The following is a 15,360-nucleotide window of genomic DNA, read 5'->3' as shown; positions in this document are numbered from 1 at the left end:
TCTTGTGCCTTACCTGGCACTTAGTTCCCAGAGGCACTTGGTGTCCCAGAGGCCACACGCGTCTGCAGAGAGCCTCACGCGATGGCCTGCCTAGCTTTATACTCCTGGCTGGCCCCTCCCCCCTCCTTCCTTCCTGATTGAAAGGGGGCTGGCCTTCCCAGGTGAGTTTACAAAAGCTCAGGAAGGCAAATGGCTGCTGATGGGCGTGACCTACTCTGCAGGCTCCTGAATGGACTGCTTGGATTAGCCTACTGGAGCTCTTAATGGGTTGGGAATTGGCCCTTCCTAGGTCCTTTCCCTCCTAGTTCTGTTCTCTTAGGCTGGACTGTTTTTGTAACCTCAAGCTAGTTTTTATTTGGGTTTGTTTAATTATTTATTGCTCTCTAGATCCTGTGTCCCAATTTACTGACCTGTTTAGGTTATGTTCTAACTTAGATTAGGTTTAACCTGGGTTAAGTATAGGTTTAATTTAAACAAGTAGAAAACCTGCTTTTCACTTTATCCTCCTCCCTTCCTTCGATTAAGTGCTACCTTAGGTGCAGCTAACTTTCAATTTTGATTTAAATGCCTGACCCTTGGGCACTTACTCACGAGTAGGACGCTGCTCTTACTCACGAGTAGGACTCTGCTCCTGCTCAGAGTAGCCCTATGTACCTCCCTTAGGTGCTAACTTTCAATTTTGATTTAAGGTTGCTTTAAAGGTAAGGTTAAGGTTAGAAGACAGGGAGTTAGAAAGACAAAGCGTTAGAATGAGTACACTTACCTCCTCCTCCTCCTGCTCCTCCTCCTCTCCTTCTCCAAAACTCAGAGGTCTCCTTGCCTTCTCCTCGCCCAGATGCTAAACTCTTGTGCCTTACCTGGCACTTAGTTCCCAGAGGCACTTGGTGTCCCAGAGGCCACACGCGTCTGCAGAGAGCCTCACGCGATGGCCTGCCTAGCTTTATACTCCTGGCTGGCCCCTCCCCCCTCCTTCCTTCCTGATTGAAAGGGGGCTGGCCTTCCCAGGTGAGTTTACAAAAGCTCAGGAAGGCAAATGGCTGCTGATGGGCGTGACCTACTCTGCAGGCTCCTGAATGGACTGCTTGGATTAGCCTACTGGAGCTCTTAATGGGTTGGGAATTGGCCCTTCCTAGGTCCTTTCCCTCCTAGTTCTGTTCTCTTAGGCTGGACTGTTTTTGTAACCTCAAGCTAGTTTTTATTTGGGTTTGTTTAATTATTTATTGCTCTCTAGATCCTGTGTCCCAATTTACTGACCTGTTTAGGTTATGTTCTAACTTAGATTAGGTTTAACCTGGGTTAAGTATAGGTTTAATTTAAACAAGTAGAAAACCTGCTTTTCACTTTATCCTCCTCCCTTCCTTCGATTAAGTGCTACCTTAGGTGCAGCTAACTTTCAATTTTGATTTAAATGCCTGACCCTTGGGCACTTACTCACGAGTAGGACGCTGCTCTTACTCACGAGTAGGACTCTGCTCCTGCTCAGAGTAGCCCTATGTACCTCCCTTAGGTGCTAACTTTCAATTTTGATTTAAGGTTGCTTTAAAGGTAAGGTTAAGGTTAGAAGACAGGGAGTTAGAAAGACAAAGCGTTAGAATGAGTACACTTACCTCCTCCTCCTCCTGCTCCTCCTCCTCTCCTTCTCCAAAACTCAGAGGTCTCCTTGCCTTCTCCTCGCCCAGATGCTAAACTCTTGTGCCTTACCTGGCACTTAGTTCCCAGAGGCACTTGGTGTCCCAGAGGCCACACGCGTCTGCAGAGAGCCTCACGCGATGGCCTGCCTAGCTTTATACTCCTGGCTGGCCCCTCCCCCCTCCTTCCTTCCTGATTGAAAGGGGGCTGGCCTTCCCAGGTGAGTTTACAAAAGCTCAGGAAGGCAAATGGCTGCTGATGGGCGTGACCTACTCTGCAGGCTCCTGAATGGACTGCTTGGATTAGCCTACTGGAGCTCTTAATGGGTTGGGAATTGGCCCTTCCTAGGTCCTTTCCCTCCTAGTTCTGTTCTCTTAGGCTGGACTGTTTTTGTAACCTCAAGCTAGTTTTTATTTGGGTTTGTTTAATTATTTATTGCTCTCTAGATCCTGTGTCCCAATTTACTGACCTGTTTAGGTTATGTTCTAACTTAGATTAGGTTTAACCTGGGTTAAGTATAGGTTTAATTTAAACAAGTAGAAAACCTGCTTTTCACTTTATCCTCCTCCCTTCCTTCGATTAAGTGCTACCTTAGGTGCAGCTAACTTTCAATTTTGATTTAAATGCCTGACCCTTGGGCACTTACTCACGAGTAGGACGCTGCTCTTACTCACGAGTAGGACTCTGCTCCTGCTCAGAGTAGCCCTATGTACCTCCCTTAGGTGCTAACTTTCAATTTTGATTTAAGGTTGCTTTAAAGGTAAGGTTAAGGTTAGAAGACAGGGAGTTAGAAAGACAAAGCGTTAGAATGAGTACACTTACCTCCTCCTCCTCCTGCTCCTCCTCCTCTCCTTCTCCAAAACTCAGAGGTCTCCTTGCCTTCTCCTCGCCCAGATGCTAAACTCTTGTGCCTTACCTGGCACTTAGTTCCCAGAGGCACTTGGTGTCCCAGAGGCCACACGCGTCTGCAGAGAGCCTCACGCGATGGCCTGCCTAGCTTTATACTCCTGGCTGGCCCCTCCCCCCTCCTTCCTTCCTGATTGAAAGGGGGCTGGCCTTCCCAGGTGAGTTTACAAAAGCTCAGGAAGGCAAATGGCTGCTGATGGGCGTGACCTACTCTGCAGGCTCCTGAATGGACTGCTTGGATTAGCCTACTGGAGCTCTTAATGGGTTGGGAATTGGCCCTTCCTAGGTCCTTTCCCTCCTAGTTCTGTTCTCTTAGGCTGGACTGTTTTTGTAACCTCAAGCTAGTTTTTATTTGGGTTTGTTTAATTATTTATTGCTCTCTAGATCCTGTGTCCCAATTTACTGACCTGTTTAGGTTATGTTCTAACTTAGATTAGGTTTAACCTGGGTTAAGTATAGGTTTAATTTAAACAAGTAGAAAACCTGCTTTTCACTTTATCCTCCTCCCTTCCTTCGATTAAGTGCTACCTTAGGTGCAGCTAACTTTCAATTTTGATTTAAATGCCTGACCCTTGGGCACTTACTCACGAGTAGGACACTGCTCTTACTCATGAGTAGGACTCTGCTCCTGCTCAGAGTAGCCCTATGTACCTCCCTTAGGTGCTAACTTTCAATTTTGATTTAAGGTTGCTTTAAAGGTAAGGTTAAGGTTAGAAGACAGGGAGTTAGAAAGACAAAGCGTTAGAATGAGTACACTTACCTCCTCCTCCTCCTGCTCCTCCTCCTCTCCTTCTCCAAAACTCAGAGGTCTCCTTGCCTTCTCCTCGCCCAGATGCTAAACTCTTGTGCCTTACCTGGCACTTAGTTCCCAGAGGCACTTGGTGTCCCAGAGGCCACACGCGTCTGCAGAGAGCCTCACGCGATGGCCTGCCTAGCTTTATACTCCTGGCTGGCCCCTCCCCCCTCCTTCCTTCCTGATTGAAAGGGGGCTGGCCTTCCCAGGTGAGTTTACAAAAGCTCAGGAAGGCAAATGGCTGCTGATGGGCGTGACCTACTCTGCAGGCTCCTGAATGGACTGCTTGGATTAGCCTACTGGAGCTCTTAATGGGTTGGGAATTGGCCCTTCCTAGGTCCTTTCCCTCCTAGTTCTGTTCTCTTAGGCTGGACTGTTTTTGTAACCTCAAGCTAGTTTTTATTTGGGTTTGTTTAATTATTTATTGCTCTCTAGATCCTGTGTCCCAATTTACTGACCTGTTTAGGTTATGTTCTAACTTAGATTAGGTTTAACCTGGGTTAAGTATAGGTTTAATTTAAACAAGTAGAAAACCTGCTTTTCACTTTATCCTCCTCCCTTCCTTCGATTAAGTGCTACCTTAGGTGCAGCTAACTTTCAATTTTGATTTAAATGCCTGACCCTTGGGCACTTACTCACGAGTAGGACGCTGCTCTTACTCACGAGTAGGACTCTGCTCCTGCTCAGAGTAGCCCTATGTACCTCCCTTAGGTGCTAACTTTCAATTTTGATTTAAGGTTGCTTTAAAGGTAAGGTTAAGGTTAGAAGACAGGGAGTTAGAAAGACAAAGCGTTAGAATGAGTACACTTACCTCCTCCTCCTCCTGCTCCTCCTCCTCTCCTTCTCCAAAACTCAGAGGTCTCCTTGCCTTCTCCTCGCCCAGATGCTAAACTCTTGTGCCTTACCTGGCACTTAGTTCCCAGAGGCACTTGGTGTCCCAGAGGCCACACGCGTCTGCAGAGAGCCTCACGCGATGGCCTGCCTAGCTTTATACTCCTGGCTGGCCCCTCCCCCCTCCTTCCTTCCTGATTGAAAGGGGGCTGGCCTTCCCAGGTGAGTTTACAAAAGCTCAGGAAGGCAAATGGCTGCTGATGGGCGTGACCTACTCTGCAGGCTCCTGAATGGACTGCTTGGATTAGCCTACTGGAGCTCTTAATGGGTTGGGAATTGGCCCTTCCTAGGTCCTTTCCCTCCTAGTTCTGTTCTCTTAGGCTGGACTGTTTTTGTAACCTCAAGCTAGTTTTTATTTGGGTTTGTTTAATTATTTATTGCTCTCTAGATCCTGTGTCCCAATTTACTGACCTGTTTAGGTTATGTTCTAACTTAGATTAGGTTTAACCTGGGTTAAGTATAGGTTTAATTTAAACAAGTAGAAAACCTGCTTTTCACTTTATCCTCCTCCCTTCCTTCGATTAAGTGCTACCTTAGGTGCAGCTAACTTTCAATTTTGATTTAAATGCCTGACCCTTGGGCACTTACTCACGAGTAGGACGCTGCTCTTACTCACGAGTAGGACTCTGCTCCTGCTCAGAGTAGCCCTATGTACCTCCCTTAGGTGCTAACTTTCAATTTTGATTTAAGGTTGCTTTAAAGGTAAGGTTAAGGTTAGAAGACAGGGAGTTAGAAAGACAAAGCGTTAGAATGAGTACACTTACCTCCTCCTCCTCCTGCTCCTCCTCCTCTCCTTCTCCAAAACTCAGAGGTCTCCTTGCCTTCTCCTCGCCCAGATGCTAAACTCTTGTGCCTTACCTGGCACTTAGTTCCCAGAGGCACTTGGTGTCCCAGAGGCCACACGCGTCTGCAGAGAGCCTCACGCGATGGCCTGCCTAGCTTTATACTCCTGGCTGGCCCCTCCCCCCTCCTTCCTTCCTGATTGAAAGGGGGCTGGCCTTCCCAGGTGAGTTTACAAAAGCTCAGGAAGGCAAATGGCTGCTGATGGGCGTGACCTACTCTGCAGGCTCCTGAATGGACTGCTTGGATTAGCCTACTGGAGCTCTTAATGGGTTGGGAATTGGCCCTTCCTAGGTCCTTTCCCTCCTAGTTCTGTTCTCTTAGGCTGGACTGTTTTTGTAACCTCAAGCTAGTTTTTATTTGGGTTTGTTTAATTATTTATTGCTCTCTAGATCCTGTGTCCCAATTTACTGACCTGTTTAGGTTATGTTCTAACTTAGATTAGGTTTAACCTGGGTTAAGTATAGGTTTAATTTAAACAAGTAGAAAACCTGCTTTTCACTTTATCCTCCTCCCTTCCTTCGATTAAGTGCTACCTTAGGTGCAGCTAACTTTCAATTTTGATTTAAATGCCTGACCCTTGGGCACTTACTCACGAGTAGGACGCTGCTCTTACTCACGAGTAGGACTCTGCTCCTGCTCAGAGTAGCCCTATGTACCTCCCTTAGGTGCTAACTTTCAATTTTGATTTAAGGTTGCTTTAAAGGTAAGGTTAAGGTTAGAAGACAGGGAGTTAGAAAGACAAAGCGTTAGAATGAGTACACTTACCTCCTCCTCCTCCTGCTCCTCCTCCTCTCCTTCTCCAAAACTCAGAGGTCTCCTTGCCTTCTCCTCGCCCAGATGCTAAACTCTTGTGCCTTACCTGGCACTTAGTTCCCAGAGGCACTTGGTGTCCCAGAGGCCACACGCGTCTGCAGAGAGCCTCACGCGATGGCCTGCCTAGCTTTATACTCCTGGCTGGCCCCTCCCCCCTCCTTCCTTCCTGATTGAAAGGGGGCTGGCCTTCCCAGGTGAGTTTACAAAAGCTCAGGAAGGCAAATGGCTGCTGATGGGCGTGACCTACTCTGCAGGCTCCTGAATGGACTGCTTGGATTAGCCTACTGGAGCTCTTAATGGGTTGGGAATTGGCCCTTCCTAGGTCCTTTCCCTCCTAGTTCTGTTCTCTTAGGCTGGACTGTTTTTGTAACCTCAAGCTAGTTTTTATTTGGGTTTGTTTAATTATTTATTGCTCTCTAGATCCTGTGTCCCAATTTACTGACCTGTTTAGGTTATGTTCTAACTTAGATTAGGTTTAACCTGGGTTAAGTATAGGTTTAATTTAAACAAGTAGAAAACCTGCTTTTCACTTTATCCTCCTCCCTTCCTTCGATTAAGTGCTACCTTAGGTGCAGCTAACTTTCAATTTTGATTTAAATGCCTGACCCTTGGGCACTTACTCACGAGTAGGACGCTGCTCTTACTCACGAGTAGGACTCTGCTCCTGCTCAGAGTAGCCCTATGTACCTCCCTTAGGTGCTAACTTTCAATTTTGATTTAAGGTTGCTTTAAAGGTAAGGTTAAGGTTAGAAGACAGGGAGTTAGAAAGACAAAGCGTTAGAATGAGTACACTTACCTCCTCCTCCTCCTGCTCCTCCTCCTCTCCTTCTCCAAAACTCAGAGGTCTCCTTGCCTTCTCCTCGCCCAGATGCTAAACTCTTGTGCCTTACCTGGCACTTAGTTCCCAGAGGCACTTGGTGTCCCAGAGGCCACACGCGTCTGCAGAGAGCCACACGCGTCTGCAGAGAGCCACACGCGTCTGCAGAGAGACTGGCAGATGCCTATACTTCTATAGGAGCAACAAGTAAACACTCAGGGAGTGTTGCTTGCCCCAGAGCAATGCCTCTTGACACCTATCTGTTCCTGTCCCTTTTCCACCCTCCAGTAAGAATCTGTGATTAGAGCTTGAGTTAAAAAAAAGCTTGTGGTGATTGAAAAGGGTGAGGAAGGGGGAATTTGCACTCTGCTATTGGGTACTTTCAATTCAAGAAAGGGAGACCTCAGTCCTACCCCTCTGCCACTGGAGGATGAAGGAGGAGGGAAGAGGAGGAGGATGCTGGTGGAATGTCATTACTGCTGGCAAGTGCCAGCAGAGCTGCCAGCAGAGAAGATTCTGTTAGCCAACACAAGATGAGTGGCAGTGGGATTGGGCAATGGGAGGCAGGGAGGAGGAGGAACTGGGAAGTTTCTGGGCAGGGAGGAAAGTAGAATGGGGGCGTGCGTGTGATCAGTGGCACATGCATGTGGCTGGATCCTATCCCTCTCCCTTGCTGCCACCATTACACTCCTTGGTTCTGCTCCAGCAAAATAGCTGGTTCACAACCAATGAGACCCATAGGGAAAGCAGAGGCTTTCCCCAAGACAAGGGAACAAAAGTTTCCTACCCTGAGGAGACCTCAGTGACTGCCCCCCTAGGATGCAGTGTGCGCTCTGTGGATTCAGCTGCATCTGTGGGAGGGGGGTTTGGTTGGATTGGTCGTCTTCGAATTTAATTAAAACTCCTTGTAATGAATTTGATTATTGAGTATTTCAGACATAGAACCCTAAAAGGTGTGATTGAATTCAAGGAAACTAATGGATATCAAAAGCAGCTTTATAAGATTTTTTTTTACTATTTGATTCTCAACCTGTAATAAGGACCGTACTACATTGCTTTTTAATTAAGCCTTATAGTCATAAAACTATATGTATTTATTAAATCATATCATTGTTAAGTGCTGCTCTCATGATGATATTGACCTTGAGGCTTAATTGCCAGTGCTTAGTTAGAGCCTTGGAAAAGGGACACTGGAGATGAAACGGTTCAACTCTGGTTTCTGGAGAAAGAATCTTAGATGCACCTAGGCTTCTTCTTAGGTCTTGAGGGCTTCCTCCCCCCCATCATATTACCCAATCTAAAATGTTTTTAATATGCCTTAAATGCTTATTCTGCATGAGGACTCAACATTAAAACTTCAATGGATCTCTGTTGACATTTTTTGGATGTTATTTATCTTTTTTCACATTTTCCACCTCCCTCCCTCCAAGGAGCTCAGGGTGGTGTACATGTTTTCTTCACTCCTTTTTTTTCCTCACAACAACCCTGTGAGATAGGTGAGGTGAGGCGATAGCCATGGTCACCCAGGAAGCTTCATGGCTATGCAAGGATTTGAGCCTGGCTCTTCCAGGTCTAGTTCCAACTCCCAAACCACTATCCTGACACCCATTCGATGTGGAAGAATCTACACAGGTGACCATGTAAGTTTGTGCTCAGAGCTACTTTGTGGATTAGGGAGCTGTATGTGTGTGGGGAGGGCACTCAGGACATACAGTACTTATGCTGTTTTCAGTTGCCTTTCTTTTCTTTGTGTATCAATTTCACATAGTATCTATTATTATTCTCCCAACCTACTATCGTATTTCATGTGTCACATAAAAGATTATTTAAGCATTCATGTCCTGGATGCAGCATTATGCATTTAGATACAACAGATATTGCTCCAGTGCACATGATATGGGTCTCTTTAGTGCGAGATTTGGCCTTTGGGGATTCAAAGCTGGCACAACACTGTCCCTGGTGTGATCAGTCTGTGACCACTGATCAGGAATTCCAGGGCAAACTGTAACAGGAAAGCAATTGGAAAGGGGGAGGGAAAGCCACCATGTGATCCTATTAGATACTCAAAGTTGTCATGGCAACAGCAGCATAATTAAAGGCTCCTTCTCCACTCTTCTATGCTTCAATTGTGCTGCTGATGGCTTGCAGCATTTGAGCTTGTAAACCAAAAGGCAACAATTTCTTTGTTTGCAAAAACAAGCAGAATCGCTGCTCATGTGTATCAAGGGAGATGTGGTGTGACAGAGTTTTCTCAAATAACATGTTCAGCAAAATTGATTGCTTTTACCACAATTCTTTTTTCAAACTAGAACATAGAAAAGTGAACATGAGATGCTCCAGTATAACTTTTTTATGGGTTAATTCTAGGAGATACTGATATCTTTGGCGTCAGGTTCCCATCCTCCCTTACAAAGATGAACTGAAGGTTTTGCGCTTAAGAAATACATCACCATTTTTTGTGGTATCCAAACGGCGACAGTACCAGAAGCAAATACTGGGAATTGTCCAAGGGGTGAGTAGGATGATCTGGCTTGCTCTCTGCTGAGTGGTGCAATGGTGACAACCCTTCTTCCCAGGGAGCGAGACTGGGCAATGTTCCCTCATCTCCCCTGGGCTTCCAAGGGTCCGCTGCATCCTCATCTTTCTCCAGCACAGGACGTCCAGTGCTTCCCTGGGTGCTAAGGAAGTTCTCCCTGTTTGAGGCTGGCTAGCCTGTAATTCCAGCTGCTCCTGTCATCATCATGATGAGAACAAAATCTTGATGAGAACAAAATGACATGCCCCTGCCACTGACTTTACCATGGTTGACACAGCCCAGGGTCCACAGTAGTGGGGCTCCAATGCTGCTACCACTTTGCAGGGGCAGCTTGGATTGGTCAGAGGCAGGGCACTCCTCATACCATTGCTGATCTGTTTGTGATGGCAGGATGCTTGTTCTGTTGTTGCAAAAGGCCCATTGGATTGGGCCATAAGAGGGATGAAGGAAAATCTTAAGGAGACATGGAAAAATGGGAAGAGTAGCTAGGATCTCAGAGTAGGAATATGACATGATCGAGAGGGGAACAAAGAGGAGTCATCTTAGGTCAGTTGGAACATGTAGCCCAGCTTGCTATTCTGGTCAGAGAGAAGAGTCAGTCTTCTTGACCTATGACTTGAAACAAGGACAAATAGAGCTCCATTCTTCTGTGTGTTTTCTTAGTCATGCTGAGTCAGTCAATGTACATTGACTTACCAGTGCTTCAGAGGCAGATTTCCAGGTTCCCAGCCTAATATAAATATAGGGTTATACTTATATAAAAGTGGAGTAAGTTGAAGAGAAAGACATAAGGACATAAAAAAAGCCTAAGTCCAGCGCCCTGTTTCTCACAATGGCTCACTAGCTCTCTCTGGGCAGCCACAAACAAGAGAGAAAGGGATACTTCTCTCCAGCCATTGCTCCTCTGCAACTGGTATTCACAGGCATATTACTGCTGGAAGTAGTGCATAGTCATCACGTAGCCATTGATAGATCTCTTATGTCCACTTATGAATTTATTGGGTGCAAGGGACTCATTCAAATTTGTGGGCAATGTAATCAAGGAATGGATTGGCATTAACAGGGTACAGGCAGGCATTGGGCTGAGGCTGACTAAAAGCAATTTTCTCGAGGGTGAATAGGTATGAAGAACTCTTTCTATATTACCTTCCTAGAGATACTGTCTATGGCTCTATGTGGCCTTGCTTTTGCAGAGCAGACACATGTCTCGCCTATAGGCAGGAACTGGGAAGACTTGGCAACCAGAGGTGTACCCAGGGGTTGCAGCATCCAGGGTGGTAACATCATGACATCACACAATGTTGTGATGTCATTTTCAGGTTCTCCAAAGAAGGAAGGAGCTTCCATCTCCTTGTGTTCAGCAAAAGGGAAGCCCCTATCAGAAGGAGGGTGGAAGGAGCTAACAAGCCAAGCTAAGTGGAGAAGCACCTGGACAGCCTGTGAGTTGCTGGAGTCCACAGAAGCACCTGGCTTATTTATTTATTTTTATTTAAAGTGGATGCCTCCTTTGGTGTAGTGTCCAGAGCAGGGGCCCCTCAGGCTCCACCCTTCCTATGCCTCTGTTGGCAACAATTAGGATCCCTTGATGACTCTTTGAGCATATAGACTACATAACAGTAGCTCGGTTATCATTTATGTAGGTCAAGTTAAAGAGTCCCGTAGAGTCAATTTACAGCCAAATGGACAGGGATATGAGAGATTGAGGAAAGCTGTATGGGTGAAACACCAAGAGATTTTCTGTGTATATAAATATTGATGATTGACTGTATTCTAGAAACTCTGAATGGGATTATTCAGGCATTTACAAAAGACTTAATTAGGTGGATACCACAATACAAACCATCTTTTGGAACTAGAATTCAGAGGAATCACTGGATCAGTGGCGGACCTGCCATTAAATAAAAGGAGCAGATGCCCCAGATGTGGAGCCTTGCATGCCTCTAGGACTGCGTGGAAGCTCAACGCGGTTGGAAACTGTGTTTCTGGTTTGCTGGAAGCACAGTTTAAAGCATCAGGGAAGTTTCAGGGGCTTCCCCGATGCGTCCTGGAGTCATGCAAGGTTCTGTGTGCTCCAGGTAAGTGGAGGGGGGGCAGATTTGCGTGGGGGTGTGGCGGCATCCCGTGGGGAGTGCCATCATGGACCTTTGCCCCTGGCGCAGGCAAGGGAGGTCTGCCATTGCACTGGATATTCCTCGCCCCCAACATAACTTTTTTTCTGACTTCCTCTCCAGAAACAGTTATAATGCAATACTTTCTTAACACAGTAACAAATGAGTATGAAAGAGCTACAATTGCTATGCAATGGGAGAGGAAAAACATCAATGGAGTTTTGTATACCTGTACTACAGTAGTGAATCAGATAATGTTTAAGTTACTACGGAAATACAGCTGGAGATGGAAGCAGAAGTTATGAGAATTATTGGCCTAGTTTTTTGCTTGCTTGTTTCACAGTTCTGGCTACAATGACTTTCCTCCCTTCATACTCTTACTTTATCATCACATTCGTATACTGTACATCCTGTCCCATTTTTCCCAACCTTTATTGCGTGAAGACTATCAGACATTTGGAGACAACTAATTCATGTGATCTCCTCTCTTTGTTGTGACCTTGAGATGATCAAGTTTAAATTCCTAAACCAAGCAACTTTTTTTTAGATCTTCGCCTACAAGATTCTACACACAATCCTTCTTTTGCAGGACAATGCTGTCAATAGTTTACATTCTTTGCATACCCATCCTATTATCTATCCAAAGGCTGCTCATCCTTCCAGTCTTTACTCTGCTTTTCTGAAATGAACATTCCGAGCAAAAGCCTAAGAAATTTGCAGTTAGCCAACAGTTGAGACCAGTGAGCAATCTGAAAAGGAAAAAAAAAAAATCAGCCTTGCTCCAAAGTAACTGATTTATGTTTGGTTGTTTTTCTCCTGGGGAGCCTTCTGTTCTCGTTTTCCTGTTTATGCCATTTAATTATAGCTGTTCAAGCATGTATGGAAAGTTTGTTAAAATCAGCATTCACATTATCTTACCATTGACCTCTTTTAATCTTGATGCTACCCTTTTAACATAATTGTGACAGGAAGGCAAGCTGGTCACAGCAGAAGTGGATTTTGGCAAAAACATCAGCCAAAAGTGGAAGCTTTAGGAACCTTTTAGTTTTAGTCCTTTGGTTGGTCACGCTTTTGTTATCATCATTGTTCAAAGAACCACTTCAGCTAGCAAGGAAGGCACTGAGAGTTGGCAGCATATGATACTGATTGTATTTATTGTATTTTAATCCCACCCTTCCTCCAAGGAGCTCGGTGTGGTGTAGACAAATCCCACACTTTTATCCTTACAATAAACTTGAGAGGTTTACAATAAACTTGAGAGAGCCAATGGCCCAAAGTCATCCAGTAAGTTTTGTGACTGAACAAGGATTGATAGCTGGTTCTGCGTAGTCTACATCCAGCACACTGGCTCTTTGATGATGGTGGTGGTAATGATGACGACTGCAACAAAAATAGAATATATATTGCCATCAAAGAGAATTATTCAGCGCCTGCTATAAAAGACTAGAGAAGAAATTCAGAATGCATTTGCCTGAATAGGACGATGACTATGCTAAGCCAGACGATATTATTAAATTACAATCACGTATATTCCACCTTTCCTCCAGTGAGCAAAAAGCAGCATAATTAGAATGTCTCTCACTGTGTTATACAACAACCTAATGAAACAAATTAGGCTGAAAAACCATGAATGCCCAAGGTGAGTTCTCTGACTTAGCAGGGATTAAAACTGAGTTGCCCCAGTCAAAGTCCAGCACCCTATCCACTGGGCCTTATAAAATGAAAGTTTTGTGGTGGGGTGAGGTTAAAACTCTAAGGGCACAATCCTAACTATCAGTTAGGCTGATGCAAGTCCCTTGCACTGGTCTAGGAGGGTCGCAAATGTGCCGTAAAGCACATTTGCGCCTCCTCGTGTGTTGGTTGGGCTGGTGCAGGGATACGTGCCAGCCCATGGAGGCGGCATCCAGCCATTGGGGCTGCAGTGGCTTACCCGGGGGTAAGGGGAAGAGTTTCCCCTTACCTCCGGCTGAGCCAGTTCTGGCCCCAATCTTACACTGGATACCTTGTTCCAGAACAAGCGAGGATTGTGCTGCACATGTCTAAAAGACACAGAACTAGATATATCCAGGATCTGTCAGTATTTGTGCTCTAAAACAAAATAGTGACAAATCCTGGATATATCTAGTTCTGTGCCTTTTAGACTGGAAATATCAACAACCACATATAAATTCCTTGTTTAAGGAGCACCTTGAGTTTTCAGCCACTGTTTGCAAACAGTTAACAGATCTGCAAACAGATCTGCAAACAGACACAGGTTTAGCTGGGGAAATTCTTTATAAAATTATTTGTAAAGAGGGCATGTTAACTTCCTCCTTGAGGCTACTGATGTTTCTTTGTTTTTTTTTAAAGAACTTCCCAGACTGGTCCTGTATTTCCAAGAGAGATCCAGATATGAAAACATTTCCAGCAGTGAGTCAAATCTTTTCTTTTTTTTAAAACCAAAATACAAAACACACAACATCAGATAAGTAGCCTTTATGCAATCAGTGCTTTAAAGATATATTGTGAGGTATTTTTCTATGGGAAGGGCAGTCAGTGCCTTTTTACTTTCTTTCTCCCAAAGCTGCTGATATACATTAGATTGAATTGCTTATCCAGCAAGTCTTGGGTTCAGTTAGCTAAAGCGAAGATTAATACTGCATTACCTACTGGCCCATATAAAGCTCAGGATGTGAAGCGGGAAAACACACTTAAGAAATAAAGTAGGAAATCTCCTGCCCTATGTAAGGTGAACTCGGGAGATTTCAAATGTCAGCCGCACACTCTAGATTTTATATAGGAGAAAATACCAAGGCTGCTATCCTTTTATTTGAAATAATCCTTTTGTGCTCGGGATTGCTGGGTTGGGTCTTTGCAGCAGTGGAGAATGGAAAGATTATTTCAAAATATATTTAATGCTGTTTAGGATTATTATTGGCAGGGGATGTGAGTTGACATGTTCTATTATTCTTATGTGTCTATCTGTTCTGGGATCATTGCTGTAAAAGCAAATTGCTTTTATTTGTTTTTAGTTCAGACTCTTAAAACCAGCTTGCTCTTTCTTGCATTTATATACACTATTTTTTCTTCCCAGGAGCCATTTTGTGGTGTTCTTTTTCTGTGACATTCCGCTGGTGTTTTGTCCATGTTGTGCCTTCAGTTTTCTTTGGTTTGCAAATATACAAAAATCTGTGCTTGGAAAAGAATGCAAATCAATAAAACGTATAACCAAAATTCATAAGGCATAAGATTTTGCATAAGGCCCCACTGACACACTTTCAGCCCAATCATATTTTCCATAGCATACCTCTCACTGTTAAAAAGGTCAGATAGGATTGGGCTGTTTTGTCTAAACCTAATTTTCATGATTTGGCAACGAGTGTCCATGTACTGGTATTGAAATTAAATCCCAATTAATTGAGGATCATCTCCAAGCCATAATAATAACAGCCCTTTAGCTTTGTTTTGGAATTTGCCTCTTCACTTGAGAAGTTTAACAAATCTGTCAACCATGAGCAGGTATTCACACTGTTCAGCCACATTATCTTAATTATGTACAAATATGACAATCGACTGCAGCCTGCTGGATCATTTGTGGCATGTTCTCCATTGCCATCCATGCTGAACAAATCACCCACCTCCATTTTAATTTGGGGGCATGCAAAGGTTGAATGTAGAGAAATTAAAACTGACAGGCTATGCCAAATAGAGGTATTGCACGATGTGTTAATATGGCCAGTGTAAAATCACCATGCATGAGAGTTGTCGAATAGGTTTTCCAATTAGCAAATAGAACCTGTGTTAAAAATAGTGCTCATGGGGGGGGAGGGGGAAGAGGGTGGAATAAGCTCACCTCTCAATTCACACTCCTTTCTGATTTTATTTCAAATAGTTTGTTGTAAACCTTTAATGCACTGCCGAAGAAGTACCTTGAGTTCTGATAAGGGGAAGGAGCATTGTATAAATACGTGGTGTGAACAGAAAGAGGAAGTAGTGAGGATTAGGAGAAGAATTACTTCTCTGGAGGATGCCTTCAGCCTCCTCT

At 44.6% G+C, this 15,360-nt stretch overlaps 1 protein-coding gene across 3 annotated transcripts in view; it reads left to right on the top strand.

The window, feature by feature from the left end:
* Window positions 1-15,360, top strand: part of LOC136651950 (SH3 domain-binding protein 4-like) — a 165,428-nt gene that overhangs the window by 82,878 nt on the left and 67,190 nt on the right. For 2 of the 3 annotated variants that reach the window (XM_066629103.1, XM_066629021.1), the window contains exons 2-3: window positions 9,060-9,204; window positions 13,686-13,745. The gene's annotated coding sequence lies outside the window, so the exon portion shown is untranslated. The remainder of the gene's footprint in view (window positions 1-9,059; window positions 9,205-13,685; window positions 13,746-15,360) is intronic. The other variant, XM_066629171.1, reaches the window with a different exon arrangement.

This window comes from Tiliqua scincoides, chromosome 1 (genome assembly GCF_035046505.1).
Source record: "Tiliqua scincoides isolate rTilSci1 chromosome 1, rTilSci1.hap2, whole genome shotgun sequence".
Classification (NCBI taxonomy): domain Eukaryota; kingdom Metazoa; phylum Chordata; class Lepidosauria; order Squamata; family Scincidae; genus Tiliqua; species Tiliqua scincoides.
This window is presented reverse-complemented; position numbering and strand designations above follow the sequence as displayed.